The 14,053-nt window shown below is 44.1% G+C and overlaps 1 protein-coding gene across 2 annotated transcripts in view; it reads right to left on the bottom strand.

Annotated features, from left to right (window-relative positions):
- The window catches only part of TNFAIP6 (TNF alpha induced protein 6), a 254,345-nt gene that overhangs the window by 148,667 nt on the left and 91,625 nt on the right, over positions 1 to 14,053 (bottom strand). The window lies entirely within an intron of this gene.

Here is a 14,053-nt window from a genome sequence, read left to right on the forward strand (position 1 = left end):
TCAGCAACATTTAAAAAACATGAATACTTAGAAGGTTCATCTAATTATGAAGAAATGTATTGTTTTAATCATTTTGGTCGTCATTACCTGGACCACTGTGAAAAATCTGCAAACCGAAATGTTTTAACTTATAATCAATGGGAACATTATCCAACACCTCCAAAAGGTAGTTCTAAAACATTTTTAAGAACATTTCCATATTTTACAGGTTTTAATGTTACAAACCCAGAAAGATTTATTTTAAAAATGTTAATAAGACAGGCATGAAAAGTATGTTGACAAATACTAAACAAATATATTCTGCTGCCTTTTTTGCTCAATTGTCCACCTTAGGCTTTGTCTTTTGGAAAGACAACATTGAGACAAAAACTGTTTGGGGCACAAAAGACTGGCAGGTACAAGGTTTAGAAGCATTGTTCAGAGCCTGCATCATCCCAGAACAAATGATGTTCTTAAATGACACTTCAACAGACATCTTGTCTTGGCCTGGCTAAGATAAAAGATTTAAACAAACCGTCCCTACCTAAACCCACACCTGATAGTAATTTAACTACAGATGAGGAGGTAGATGTACCTTACATTTTACTACAAAACAGAACAAATCCTGAATGGGAAAAATGGTTAATCTGGCCCACTGACACGAATATCTGTCAAGATAGATTCCTGAACAAGACACAAGGGTTGACAGTAACTCGGCCAGATCCAATATATATCCAAAGACAACATCCAGGGATAAAAACAACTTATAGTGTAGGGAAACTATGCCTTGAGTGGCTGCAGAAAACCACACTTCCAGAAATAAAATAACACTTATCTTTGCTTAAAGATGGCGTTGATTTATGAGAATTCTTACTGGGACCTCGTAATCCACGTCATAAACATTTCATATACGCCGGTATATACACTGCATATAATGAAGCATGGAAAGTCACGCAAATGGAAACAGCTGAAAGAATACGAGAAATTTATAGTATTAATTTAGAGAAAGCACAATGGTTTAACAACTCTGTCGTCCAGAATGTATTCTTTGGACAGCATTGTATCCTCTGCCATTGACATAATGTAACAGGACTTGCAAATGTTACAACATGGCCAGTCTCAATTACGTTCTATAATACTGTTAGGCTGGACGTTACAAAACCTTCATTCTGGCTATGTGCCTTGGCGTCTAATCAACACTACGTCATTGTTTACTGTATTTAACCTTACAGATAAACAAATCTCGTTGGTACAGAGGGGAACAGACTATACGGTGCTGAGCATAGAAAAACTGGAGAGATTACCAATGACCATTTCTGAGAAACCATCAGTTGAATGGATAATACATGGCACCATCACGATACCAGTGACAATTTTCCAGTTTCAGTATTGCTTAAAACACATACCAGCAGGCCTGTATGAAAGGTTGGGTAAAGAATACAATAAGTCGACCTGGGATTTACCATACACACACAAGTGTTGGAGTGGGGGAAAGGAGGTATTTCTTAGTGGTAAAAATTGTAAAAACTCACTAAGCGGTACACTACTATGTCAAGGTGTTAATTTGCACGGAGCCTGCGAGGGTTCTTCCAATAACCTCTCTTGCCACCTGCAAGGTTTGCCCGCAGCGGCGATAGATCCAATTTATAGCCAGCTTTCCAATAGTAGCTACACTGTGTTAAATGATCACAGCTGTTGTGGAATGATGCCAGCAACAGTCTATCTCATTAGTGTGTCAGCCAGGGTCACTTGTTGTATGCAAGTATTGCTTCCAAAAACCAACACAGACGGGGAGTCGCCACTATGGCCTTCACTGAACATCTCTTCTATACGAATTGATACTTTAAACAAAATGAAAGCCATTCTTTTGCTAAAAACGGTGCCACTGACCTCGTCCAAAGAGACGCATGGTCTGCAAGTTGCAAGGACTTCTGCAGAGATACATGCATTATTATCAACAAACTGCCCAGTACATTTCGCAGAAATGTTAGGTCGTATCTTAAACATGTCTGATACCAGCGGTATTGTACATGTATTTAAAACGATTTTTTCGGGACTGTTAGTACCCTTTGAAGCAGTCCTGGACGTTTTTCCTAACGTCGTACCCTCTGTGTTTGGCGGCCTGCCTCTCATTTTGGGACTCGTATCAGGGATCTTATTTTTATTCCTCCTGCTGCTTTATGGCAAATGCGGCCACCAGCGATACCCAAGTCAGCATGGAGAATGCGCTCCGGGCCATGCGGTATCCTGACACAATAACACAGATCCTTGGCTTGGCTCGTTTGAGAGATCTGAATACCACATGGTTCCTGTCATTCAGACCAATCTGGCAAGATTGCATCTTACCTGTTCTACGATGCCTGCTTTGTGGAGAGGAATGCGTGTTAGATATCTGTCTAATACTACCATCGGCATTGCCAACGGTTGTTGACGCATTACTGGGTCCGGTAACGGGTCATGTGTTGTGTTGTCCCCAACGGCTACCAATCCTGATGACGGCATTCATTGAGATCCCACCGGCAAATCCAACTGGTGGTGAGATACGCGGACCAACAAGCACACAGGTACCATCTGCAATGAACATTGCTAATGCGGCTGACGCTGAAGGCGATGCTTCACATCTGTGTACAATTGACCTTCTTAATGAAGTGGTTGAACTTTCATCTACTGTGGTAGACGATTTCTTTGCCAGCCTTGATGATTTAATGTTTTCTCCTGACACCAAGAATAACTTTTGAAATCAGAACACAGCGTTCTTTCGAACTCTGAAATTCGACCTTCACTTTTCAAAACAAAAGCTTCCAAGCTTGGAACTCTATTTCACTTCGATTTAATTTGACTTTTTTCCAAAACTAACTAAACTTTGGCACAAAGTGATCTGCTTAAAGTAGAACTATTCTTAGAGAACAAGAATTCTTTGACTACTTCCTAGAAACAATGTTGACCTAATGCACAAACCAAAATAGCTTGTATATTCTGCTATGGGATGGTCTCAACTTCCTTCTTTTCTATATCTGGAGCCATTTCATAAAATGTAAATTTTGTGAATAATATGGGTAGCATTGCTCAGTCAGTCAAAGTCAAAGCACGCTTTATTCGATTTTAAAAAACCCCATAAAAAGCACATATAAAACATATACATTAAAATCACATTTCATATTTTATAAAAAAGCAGAACAAGCCCAAATTTGACTATGCTACATCGTGACTGGCACATAAAATTAGAAATCTGTTTAAAAGATACCTTATTTACAATAAACTGTTCAGTGGTACACGTTTCTTCCTAGTACGAAAGGCTTCTGCTAGGAAACTGGCGACACTAAAGGTAATGTAAATATTGCCCAACATCTGGAGGTAGATTAATGCAGGTCTCACTTGACTGAAGCCCGCCTCCCTCAACACAGGTAACAGATGTTTTTTCCTAGCGGCAGTGTAAAACCCACAAAACATCATAAAATGCATGGTATCTTGCTCTGAAAAATTATCGCATTCACAAGGGGGGGCTTTTTCTGAGCGGTCCCAAGATAAATAACAGCCTAAGGAGAATTGAATCAAAATTAAACCTGAATCTCGCTAATAAAAATCTATGAAGGGGTCTTGTAACAAAATTCAGGTATGGTTCCAGGGTGGGGGAAATGATTAACATAGAGTGTGCTCTTACAGATGGTTTCATTATTTCCTCCTCCTCTCTATTGAGGCGGACCCTCTCAATAAAATGGACCTTGATCCACTTTACGTCCTCTCTCCTGATGTTACAAGGAGATAAAAAAAGGTCCGGTCTACCTAAAGCTGAGAATGTGTTTTTTAAGTACTTCAGCCAAGGTATTTTCATTGCATGGTCCAAAGAGATGACATCCTCCAGAATAAGGTGGTTCAAAGTTAATTCTGGATTCAGACATGTCTTTGCCCAAAATAAGAGGGGTGCCAGGTTCAACTTATCTGTAATGTAGGGCAAACCCACTTCCTCATGGATGGAGAAGGTAGGGGTCGATTTTGGAACTGAGAGCAATTGTCTAATTAACCTATTTTCTACCCTTTGGATTTTATCTTGAGTAACATAGCCCCACAAGGCGGCCCCATAGGTGGCAATAGGAATACACTTGGAGTTGTAAACCTTCAAAAGTGCTTCCATTGGCCTGGCCCACAACCTTTTTGTGAAACCCAACAGAGAAGTTGTCGAACGGGCCAAGGCTAAACTCTTCACCTTTATCTGGGGGGCCCAGGACCCCCTTTCATCGAAGAGGACCCCCAGGTAAGGGAAGACCGGAACCCTGGAAACCACCTATCCCTTGCATAAAAAGGTTTTGGATCTAGATTTTCCTCTCTGCAAACCCACTATCATAGAATGAGATTTTTTCGCGTCTACCTTTAGGTCAAGATGTTCCATGAAGGAGCCAAAGCGATCCAATAGTGACTGTAGACCGATGCCTGTACGGGCAATCAGTACCGCATCGTCCGCGTATAGGAGGGCCGGGACCTGCTGCCCTCCCACACGCGGAGCGTCTACCCCCCCTCCTCTAGATGTTTTTCCAGCCCATTTATATAAATGGTAAAAAGGAGGGGGGCCAGGATGCACCCTTGGCGGACCCCTTTCTCTGACCTAAAGGTGTCCGTGCACCTCCCCTCATTTGTAACCCTTACTTTAGCAAATAACTCCTGGTGTAAGGAGGCTATGAAAGTGACAAGGGAGGAATCTATCCCCATCTCAAGAAGGATTGACCACAATTTGGACCTGTTTACCAAATCGAAGGCCGAGGAGAGGTCCATAAAGGCCAAATAAAGAGACCCCTCCCGGCCACCACATATTTGGCAATTAAAAGGTGCAAATTCAAACATTGGTCCAGGGTTCCTCGTTTCTCTCCGAACCCATATTGTATGTTTGAAAGCCCTCCACAAGCCTCCAGATTTCCACTAAGTTTAGCCAATAAGACTCTGCCTAAGATTTTGATGGCCGAATCCAGGAGGGAAATGGGTCTATAACACCCCGGGTCCTCACGTTGGCCCTTTTTAAAAATTGGCACTATGATAGAGGTTGCCCAGGTATTGGGGAACACCTTATCATTTGCTGCCCTAAAAACTTTAGTTAATACCTGCGACCAAGTTTTCGGGGAATATCTATATAGGTCAGCAGGTACACCATCGGCCCCCGGGGCCTTATTTTTTGAGGTCTCCAGAATGGCCTTAAGCACCTCCTCCTCTAACAAAACTATCGGGGGGAAACCCGAGCTATCGTATGGCCACACGGGGCTATACTATTCTTGTCACCGTATACGTCTTTAAAGTGAAGAACCCACTTCTCGTCCGGAATGACACAGTCAGTGGCTACATTTTGTTCTCCCGCAAAAAAAGGGTGATTTATGATCTCCCAAAATTTCTTGCTGTCACGCAAGACATCGACAGAGAGAAGTCTTTCCCACACTTCACTTTTGATTTCATCTTTTCTCTCCTTTAAGGTCCGTTTATATTCCCTCCTCAAATTGGCAATAAGCAGCTTATCCCTTGGAGTTGCTTTTAACGCACGTATTAAGCGGGTATGTATTCGTGAGCAATCAGCGTCAAACCACTTTGTTGTTCTAGGTAGGCTCTTAGTGGGCATGACTGTCAGGTCCTTCGTTATTTGGACACATATAGATTCAAAAGCCTGAACAATTGTACAATTGGAGGCCTCTTGATCTAAACATGTCTCTATGTCTCCCTCAATTTTAGGCAATAAAGTTGCCATAAAATCATCTGGGATCACCTTGCCCCACTTGAGCCGCCTTCCCTGATCAGAGGGCACAAGTACTGCCTGCGCATGTGTGCTGCCCACGCCCTCATGTTTAAGATCTCCCCACCGCATCAACAGTGACACAGGGTTGTGATCGCTATAAGATGACGGACTGGTCCTATACGTTTTTACCTTTGTTTGGAGCACCGGAGTGATAAATATATAGTCAATTATAGACCCTTGCAACGTTCCTTTATAGGTGGGGACTCTTTCCCTCCCACCTATATTTAGAGATTCGCAAAGGTTAAAACTAGCCAATAGTACTTCCAGTGCTTCGCCTGGTTTTGTATGTTCAAAGTGGGGAGTGGACACCCCTGGAGGTCCCCCGTGTTCGCCTATATAACAGGGGAAATTGCATAAATGGGTGTTAAAATCGCCCAACACGATGAGCTCAAATACAGTGTGCTTATTAAGACTGAAGTTATATAAAAATTTCTCTAGGTGTGCAATGTGATCCGTGTCCATTGCCCTCTCCCAGGAATTATAAAAATTAATTAATAAAATGGAGCAGATCGATGAAACAGTCCATTCCACGATCAAAAGATTAGGAGAGCCTGACTCTAGTTGCTTAAAAGACCCCGCAAGATTTAGGGAGAGGAGGAGAATTAAACCCCCCTTAGCTCTCCCCGCTGGGCTCGGTGTCGCTGGTACTAAAAAGGTAGCAAAACCATCCAGCCAAACATTTGCTGCGGTTTCCCAGGATTCTTGAATAGCTATCACATCAAAGGAAGCAATAAAGTAGCATTGCTAATATCATATCATATGCTTACAATAAAATCATTGCTTTTAAATGCATACTGTACAAATGCTCATTTTTGTGTACGACCATTTTTTAAATACATTTCATGTATTTTCGGGTGGGGTTGTAAAAACACATGCTCTAGCTTATATGTTTTAAGTACTTAATCCTAGATGAACATGATAACGTGGAGTGGGTGTTGTGAACCAGTTTAAGACACTAGTGTAATTTTCCCGATTCATGCCCTTATATAGGCATAAAAATCATACCCCTATTTAGACCTAGCTCATGCAGTCCAAATACGGCATGGCTACTTCCACTAGTTCCGAAAATCCACAACGATTTCTTGGAAAAACTCGGCTTCAGCAGTTAGGGGCTTCCCCTTGCTTGAATATTGATTTGTCCAAGAACTCATGGAGTTTTCAAAGAACTGAGAGTCTTTAATGACTTTATTATGTCCACCTTTACGTCAAACTCGGCAACTTCAAGGTATAAATATGCCCACACTTGCCATAGCAAACACACAGTGGTTTGGAGCAGTTCGACTATCTACTTGCCCGACGCGCCCTGCTACAGCAAGTGCCGAAGGAAGCTGACCCTCCAGCAGACGCACTGAGAGAGACGCTGTCTTTTCTCCTGCCGAGAAATCCAGCTCCATTGTTTCCAAGCTACCCCTGCGGGTTGTTGGGAAATCGAGTCCTGAGCCTGACCTTCTTCATTCCAAATTAAGGTACGGAGCTGATTAGACCCTAAGAGAACTCTTGGACAGATTCTTGGCAAGAGAATAATCTATTTATTCTGCACCTCACTTACTTCTTCCCTCGTACTGAGATTAGGTTAGGTACACCGGGGTAGGCGTTTTTTAGAAGCACCAGTTGAGTACTTTTAGCCTCTGTTATTTATGTATGTATTTATTTATGGTCTAGGAACTATACAATAATCTTACAGTATTATTTTATTCTACTCTTTTTACTGTATGCATTATATTTTGCTACCAGTTTTATGATTGTAGCAGTTCATTTCGTATGCTTGAGAAAGAAGACTGTTCAATAAATCCTTTTATTGAAAACGCCCTTCTTTCTATTTTCTCTGTAGTCTGGTGAAACGAAGCATGCACGATTGACTGAGTGAAATATCTATCTATTGTTTCCACGACTCTGAAGATCAGTTTTATCTTGGGGAAACAAAGTTGTCATGTTTATGCGGTTGTCAGAGACTAATCCCTTCTTGTGAATTCGAGAAAGTTTCTAGTGACCTCTGAGCTAGCTGGCACTCACAATTAAGTCTAATATATTTGATAGGGACCTAGTAGACATAAGTCCTACGTCACATCTATAGGATATATTATTCCAATGCGCAGAGCCTATTAGGAATATAGGAACTACACTACAGCCCATGCAGGTAAGAGCAGTGTGGAGGTGGGGCCGGGTGGGGGGGATTTCAACAGACGAGGGAAAATGAATGATTTATTTAATTTCCTCTCGTGGTTGTCTGTCAAATCCCCCCACACCTCAACCTGGCCCCACCGCCCTACCGCTCTCACCTGCACGGGGCGCTCCTGTTTAAAATCCCTAACCCCAGACAGCCATCCAGAGTTGAAATCAGCTTCTCAGGCATTTCCCTGGAGTTCCTACGGTGAATGTGTGGGATTGGAGCAGTGAGTAGGGATGAGAGGGGAACTGTGCTGGTTTAAGTTTTTGTTGGGCAGATCATAGGCCGGGCTGCACAGGCAACAGCTTCAACCAGTGCATTGGCGCTAGACGATATAGAACTGGTGTTCAAAAAAATGGATGAGGAACAAACTGCAATGAAGTCTCCAAAGTGAGGTTTAAGGGGCTGCACCAAGGACTCCCTGGCCTTAACCCACATGTACAAAACCACATCCATACAACGCACCGTCTCCATGCATACCAGACATACGCACACTTATACAACATGAAGTCAGGGAGAAGTGAAGGACCCAAGCATTGCACAGCTGAACGTCATTTCCATGAGGCTGTCAATAGGCAGACTTCCAGGGGTACACATTACAAGGCTGGTGTGCCTGCCTTAACAATCAGCCAAATCCAACCATCATATTCCACATATCCTCCTCGTGAGGCTGCAGCAACCCTTTCGAAGCATCCCCAGCTTAAATATAGAGCAAATACAAAGCTAATGAACTCCTCCAATGGGCTCGAAAAGCAGAAAAAACTGGGGGAATAATGAAGGAACACTCACAAAGAAACAGGATGGCACGGCTAGCCACACATTACAAGTTATTTCATCTTACAGCAATGCTATCTATTTGGAGATTGTATTTAAACCTTCAGCTCTACTTTAGATTGTTCTCTGAGTTTTACACTTTTCTGGTATTTGTTTTTCCATTTTCATCATGTAATTACATGCAAAGCCCTGTGACTTTACCCCCCGATATGTGATCACCGGCAAAAACATGCAGGGTCAGTCCCTGCGGTGTTGTGTAGGGGTGTAAGTGCTTGTGGAGTTCTGCTGTCTGCCATTTTGCAGTATGACTACAGACAGCTTTACCTATCTCGAAGACAGCATTGTTGCCAGTACTGCAACTCATAGTGTGCCAAACCTGTAATTCTCTGCCACATACAACATGTGAAGTCTCTGTTCCTAAGGGCAAACTAGGCAACCACTTTTGTGGCGAGACTGAATTCACTCTGTCCCCGAATTAAATAAATATGTAAATATCTATTAAGTTGCAGAAAAAAAAAACATTTTCAAGTGCCAGTGTTTGTTTCACGTTCTCTCTGCGCATTCTTAGAATTTCCAAATCGCTTTCCAAAATGTGATTTGCATTAATAACAAATGTCGCTGAAAGCGACGTGCAGTCTCCTTTCCAGGTGAGCTCTGCCAAGAAAACGCCGAAGGGGGCACATCTCATTTGCAATTCACTTTTCCATTCAGTGTTAAGTTGGTCTTTTCAAAGTCCCATGGGGGTTGCGGTGTAATAAACAGCCCTGCACGCAGGAGAAATTACAGACTAGAGTGCACGCAGAGGTTTTGAACATTTATCTTCAATGACAGCACTCTGCTTTGTATTTAAAACTCAGATTCTTTGAAACTAGTGATACACTATCTTCTGGAAGGGTACGTACAAAGACTCGATTGTAGGCCTCTTACGTGCATTTTAAACTTAAGGGGAAGAGTGTGGTGTGGTGCCAGCTGGGCAGTCAGTGTGTTGTTAGAGACTATGCAGACCTCCACACAAACTAAAAGATGTTTTGTTCTCCTTGAGGTCCCTGCACACTCTAAGCGGGAGTCACTGATAGCCATGTTGCCTCAGTAAAAATGTCTGCCTCCACGAATACATTATGACATCTATTACAAGTGGCCAGGAATAATGCTTGTTATTTCACTGCGATGAAAATATTGTTATCGGCGGTCCCTACATTTCATTGAGCGGTAAAAATCTAGAGGTGGGTGTAACTGTGGCATAATTACACAAAATGACAGCAAAATTAAGTGAGATTACACAGAGTTATGTGAAGATCTTATCCCTGCATTTAGTTCTTTTGTCTTTTTGTTCAAAATGGACCTGAGCATGTGTAGGAGGCAGAGTAAGGATATGGTGCACACTTATTCAAGTGGTGCACCTTGCACTCATCCAGGCAACGCTTGTGGTGATTTTAGTGGTCCTTGATAACCATAGAACGCTCTCAAAGTGGAAGCTGTGGAAAGCAGCCTTCAGGCTTATCTTGAAGGAGTGTTAAATAGCTTGTTTTGCCAACTTTAATCTGCAGTGTAGGTTAAAAGAAAAGAAACCACGCAGTGTGTATACAAAAATGCTTGTATTTATTACACAACACTCACTAACACATTGGTATATCTCCTACCCGGAAATATACATACAATACACAGAAATGCTTAAAAAACAATCAACTAAGTAGCACAAACTACAGTGGTCTCCGTAAGGGGACCAAACCATATACAAAGAAAGTGGAATTTGAACTGCAGCGGTGGAAGGGACTTGGTCTAGAAGACCCAGAGGAGCTGGGGACACAAGGAACCACCCAAGGTAAGGAACCAGGAACACTAACGAGGCTTTGTGCAGAGTAGAAACACAGCTGTGTGTCTAATAGAAGGCAATGGGGAAGTTGCGGTAGCAGTTTTACAGAAGAATGACCATTCTCAGAGGACCCAGAAGAATTCCCTTGGAGGATAGACGATTGGAGAGCCACCCTACCCTTGGATGCCCCATCAACCAAGTTACCTACACCAGGAAAGCTAGGTGCATAGGGGTGAAGAGACGTCAGAAACCTCCTTAGACGACAATGGAAGTCTTCGAAGAAAATGCCTCTGGAGAAGACTGCGAAGAAGTCCAGTGGAAGGGTGAATTCCTGAAGTGTAATACCTACAAGCAGAGGAGACAAAGTCTATGCCACTTGGAGGTGACCAAGAGACACAATGACACAATGCCCACTGATGTCAGGAGGTTCAAAAGAGTCCACCTTGACGCTGTCGCTGCGGTTCTGGGGACCAGGCAACACTGAGAAAGACCAAGAGCCTTGCACAAGCTGTCCCACAGTAGATGTCAGTGACTAGGTGGTCGGTGTCCGACAGGAGCCCCAACAAACCTTGGTTGCCGCAACTAGTGTGGAATACAAAGAAAGAGAAACTTTGGGACCAGCAAGTTCCAAGGGACTCACCAACAGCAGGAGAATCAGGGCAGGCCTCGAGCAAGCAGGGGAGCCCAATGGGATGGTAGAACACCACCAGGAGGACCCACAGACGAAAGGCACAGGAATTGCAAGAGGACCTCGAGAAGCTTGCAAAGGATGAAGGGCCATGGTGCAGATGATGTGGTGAGCATGATGATCTTGGAGGGAAGAGAGGCTGGGGGCTAGAGCTTCTTGTAGCCCAAAGATCTCTGGAGTGCAGAGCTAACAAGCCTTAGCAACGGCAGGTCGACCTAGTGCACAGGGGTTCGGTCCCAGAAGCTCCGACGAGGGATACTAGCCTCAAAATGGCAGAGAGGACAGGTCAGGCCTCAATGGAGTTGCAGAACAACCACTCGTGTTGCTGAGTCTCTGGAAGTCCATAGGATGACAGGAGCAGCAGACCAATCAGCTTTGCTGAAGTGCCAGTAAATGCAGGGGAGTGACCCCTTCACTCCAAGGGAGATTTCTTTTGGTGTCCTTGATGCTCACAGGTCTGTTGAAGAACCTGGAAGAAGCAAAGACACAGACGATGAAGAAGAACAGCGAGACCAGGAGCAGCAGGAGTCTTCCTTGCTGCAGTCTCAGTTGCAGTCGAAGTCAACAAAGTCCAATTGTTCAGACTGTCGAAGAGCAACATAGTTTCAGGCTTTAGTCTTGTTCCACGATGAGTCTAAGGACCCACTCACAAGTAAGCCCTTAAGTACCGTAGGGAAAGGGTTGGAACAACTCAAGGTGCATCCCACAGGAGGGGCCGGGGGGCAGAGGGGAGGATACTTCCATGTCCTTTGTCCAGTTTCCCACCAAAGCGGGTGCAAAGGGCTCTCTGAACTGGCTCAAACTGGAGTATGCAAGGAGGGAACCAAATTTGTCCTTCAAAGCAGTCTGGTGGCGTTGGCAAGCACCCCTCCTCAATCCAATACACCAAGTCCAGTCTGGGAGGTGTTCACACCTCCCTATGACAGGAAACCTATTGTCCTACCTTCCTCTGATCGAGCTTGGCTCAACAGAAGGAGGACAGAATGGTGTCTGTGGTCGGCAGCAGCTCTAGCTTGCTGGCAGACCCTGAAAGGCTGTTGCCAGGAGGACAGTGGGGGTACCCAAGGGATCCCCCAGTACATGGGATCATACTTCCAACAGTGGAATCAGGGTTGAGGTATGATTCCAACATGTTTGATACCAAGCATGACCGGGCTCGGTACAGCCACTATATACTTAGGTATCTCGTAATGACTGATGTCCACTATATGTATTAAACTGGCTAGCCGCACTTACAAGGCCTGGAGAATCAGCTCTGGGGTTTGTAGGGTTGTCCTGCTCATGCAGGGGCACCCTCACACTTATAACAAAGCACCCTGCTTTAAGGGCTGAAGAGCCTGCCATAGGGTGACTTATAGGTTTTAAGTACAGTGACCTCAGATATAAGGAAACGCATATCTGTCATGAGAAGTGCAAGCACCAACTTACAAAGGCTGCAATGGCAGGCCTGTAGTTACAGTTCAAGTGGACTCCCATGGGTGGCACAATATATGCTGCAGCCCATGGGAGACCCTGGCATACCTATGCCTTGGGTACCTTAACAGCATACACTAGGGACTTACAAGGGTGCACCAGTAGCCAACTGTGGAGGACTTACCATGGTCAATTTAGGTGAGAAAGCACAGTAATTGGTGTCCTGATTAGCAGGATCTATATGTGGCATGTAGAACAATGTGTTTCCTCAGTGATCGGGGGACAGATTAACCCTTACATCGCCACTGGTGACCCTGGGGATATGGGGAGATGTGACAGTGCCCAGATACAATCCACTGTTCTGCAGTCTGGCCCCGATGGTGGCTTGACGTGACATACATAGTACACTCCTGTGAAGTGGCGCCGGCGCCAAGATGCACAACATGGCCCGAATGGTGCATGCTGGCCGCGGCTGCTCTTTGTAAGGCTCTGGGTTGACCTTGAAAATTTGAAAAAGTTTTGGGTTAAATGGCAAGATTCCAGGGCAGACGGAGAAGGGGTAAAAAATGTCTCAACTGAACGGCAGGACAATTGGTATCTTAAACACCGAGTAATGAACAGTATGAGGCCCAAGGCACCCATGAACTCACTTGTAGTTGTCGATGTATACAACCTATGTACACACGATGATGGGATCTGTCATGAAACATATGATATCAATTGGAACAATGAACTAGATACTCCATTAACGGACAAACAGTGGGACTTCTACTGCAAACAGCTAACTGAGCTTTCTCCAAACTATAAGCATCGCTTAATACATTTTAAATTTTTACATAGATATTACAGGACACCGGTAAGCTTATATCGCATGAAGATTAGAGAAGGTGAGAGCTGCTGGTGCTGCGGATACAACCCTGCCTCCTTTTTACACATCGCCTGGGATTGCCCACACCTTATGACATTTTGGATTGAGATTATTAATGTAGTTAACCAAATTGTGGGTAGAGCGGAGACCCCTTCCCCGGCATTGGGACTGTTAGGATATGTGAAAAACACACCGCCAGCGCAGGGCAAGTTACATGCCATCCTCCTGTAGTTTGCTCGAAGGCAGGTTGCATTTAGGAGCGGAAGGAAAAGAGTACCTTGTATGAGGGACTGGCTGGCTGATGTCACATATGGCCAAACGCGACTCAGCGTTTTCTGGGAGTTAATGCCTTCGGCCTCAAGGGCACGGGACATCTGGGAACCATTCTTAACATGGGCACGAAATATGGCCACCTACCCGGAACCCACACCATCTACAGATGTTTAATGCTCCCCACCTTTTACTATTGATGTGCAAGGTCTAGATGTTTTGTTCTTGATAATATATATGGTTTGGATATATTATGCCTGTCTGATGCCTGCTATTCGTGTTCCCCCGAAGATCCATTGATGTTTCAGGTA

Source organism: Lissotriton helveticus, chromosome 3_1 (genome assembly GCF_964261635.1).
Source record: "Lissotriton helveticus chromosome 3_1, aLisHel1.1, whole genome shotgun sequence".
In the NCBI taxonomy this organism is placed as follows: Eukaryota; Metazoa; Chordata; class Amphibia; order Caudata; family Salamandridae; genus Lissotriton; species Lissotriton helveticus.